The sequence below is a fragment of the Hyla sarda genome, chromosome 9 (assembly GCF_029499605.1).
Source record: "Hyla sarda isolate aHylSar1 chromosome 9, aHylSar1.hap1, whole genome shotgun sequence".
In the NCBI taxonomy this organism is placed as follows: domain Eukaryota; kingdom Metazoa; phylum Chordata; class Amphibia; order Anura; family Hylidae; genus Hyla; species Hyla sarda.
In genome coordinates this window covers 45,811,980-45,814,613 of record NC_079197.1, presented here as the reverse complement: position 1 = coordinate 45,814,613, position 2,634 = coordinate 45,811,980, and positions in this window count along the sequence as shown.

Below are 2,634 nucleotides of genomic sequence, written 5' to 3'. Positions count from 1 at the left end.
TCTGTTCTTGTGCCAAGTAGCTCACTCCCAAACATTAGAGATAAATTTACGAAACATGTTCATTATCTGTTTCATCTACCAAGTCGCCAATTTGCTTGAATATACGTGTGGAATGCATCAACAGCTGGTGAGGCAAGGTCATAGATTTTACGTGTCAACGCTTTATACCTTTTACCTTCGCTCATCAGCATATTCTGCCTCTCTGTACTGTACAGTGAAATATGACATTACATAAACACCCATGAGAGGACAGCTTACATGGTTATAGACTGGAGAAGTACTCTGACCATACTAGTAAGAACGGCTACAGGTGATAAAGCAATGAAAGATATGGTCTATGAACTATAGGATCTACAGCTGTTTGTAGATTTTCTTTTATAATTATATATACCTAAAATATTTTATTTCACACAATCACCGTACTTATACAGTTATTTATGGAATTATATGTTCTCAAGATTAAATAAATGCATCAAGGGTTTCCTCGCACTAAGCCTTGGTTAAATCCTCTAAAAGCTCTGTAATAGAAGTTTACAGTTATACATGCTTAAAATACAGTTTCAAAAGATACATACATCTTTTGAAACTGTTTAGTAAGAGATGTGACTTATGAATTACAGTCTTTTCTTCACGCAATAAAACATACTGCAGAACGACGCAGGACAGGAAAGACTGATGTTCTACAAGACTGCCTCCCATAGTAGTTTACTACGTCTACACAAAACCCTCTAGAAGTTTAATTAGTCTTTTCAAACAAATTAAAATCATGACTTATAGAATTGCCTACATATGTGCCCCTGGCCTGTACATGGTTTATATATAGCCTGTGCGTGGTTTGCATATGGAAAGTGCATGTTTTGTCCAAAACATGTGCACAGTATGTCCATGGGAAGTGTATGTTGTGTCCATAGTGTGGGCATGGTGTGTGTGTTTTGTTGAAATTTTCTTAGAAACAAGGAATTAAAATATAATTTCAATCCAGTGTTTGCAAATCAAGAAAATATGTTCACAATTTTGCTTTTTATTGCCAAAAAAATGAGGGAAAAATACAGAAAAGGCAACTAGGGAAACCTTTGAGAATGTTTCCTTTTTCTGGGATCATTTCCAGGTTTTTGGTTATAAAAAATGACTGCAAAGCAAAATGGATTAAAAAAAAGCTAAAGCTACTAGTGAGAACTAAGCCTAAACTTTTCCTTAGCTATATACTCAAAGCTTGAACAAGGTCATAATAAGGCAGAATTACAGCTGACCATCTAAGAAAGCCATATCATTTCATGTGTTTTTAGGAAATTAATCCATAAATTCTCTCCTCGTTATATGATTAAAAAAAAAAAAAAAAAGGTCCTGGCTATCCTGCCTATAACATCAGCAACATTATTGGAATGTGATGCTGGTTTTTGTATTACAGTATCTACCACCTTGGTGATATCACAGGTAAGTGTATTGAAAAGCACTTCCTGCACCCCTCTGCGGCCATTATGACATGGTGCTATATGTCCCTCATCTACTCTCCTTATCGATTAGGAAGAATCTGATCACTGATATCAGTTTACAGATGAAAGCAATTTAATAATAGGATGAGTGATGCATCTTATATTGTCAGTAAACATAAAGTGTATATATTTTTACGTATGCAAAAAAAAAAGGCCTCTTGAGCCACCAGTGTGCACAAAGGATATACAAAGTAAACCAAAGTCATTTTGGTGTAAATGTGGCTTTGCACATGTGTAACCATGTCCCCTGCCAGTGCAGGGTAAGGTCTAAAGGTACAGATTTTTAAGGATAAATAAAGTGGGTCTGTTACCTGTGCACAATGCGAATTACATTTTGTGGGCTGAACAAGTAACCAGTCTTTCATCCCAGAAGTATATGATACAAAGTACCATATTCCTCAGTGATGTCACTGGTAACTTTATAGATTTTTTTGTATGTTGATTCAGCCACCAAACTGCAGCCTCCATTTTGTATAGGCAATAAACTCACTTAAACACAGAACACCCTTTTTCCTGAGGAGATTAGTGAAGCAATACTGAGTACGACTGATACATATTGTATTTGGAAGGTAGTTATAAACTACATTGCTCAAAAAAAAATAAAGGGAACACTAAGATAACACATCCTAGATCTGAATGAATGAATTAATCGTATGAAATACTTTTGTCTTTACATAGTTGAATGTGCTGACAACAAAATCACACAAAAATTATCAATGGAAATCAAATTTATCAATCAACCCATGGAGGTCTGGATATGGAGTCACACTCAAAATCAAAGTGGAAAACCACACTACAGGCTGATCCAACTTTGATGTAATGTCCTTAAAACAAGTCAAAATGAGGCTCAGTATTGTGTGTGACCTCCACGGGACCATATGACCTCCCTACAACGCCTTCTCCTGATGAGGTGGCGGATGGTCTCCTGAGGGATGTCCTCCCAGACTTGGACTAAAGCATCCACCAACTCCTGGACAGTCTGTGGTGCAAAGTGGCATTGGTGGATGGAGTGAGACATGATGTCCCAGATGTGCTCAATTGGATTCAGGTCTGGGGAACGGGTGGGCCAGTCCATAGCATCAATGCCTTCTTCTTGCAGGAACTGCTGACACACTCCAGCCACATGAGGTCTATCATTGTC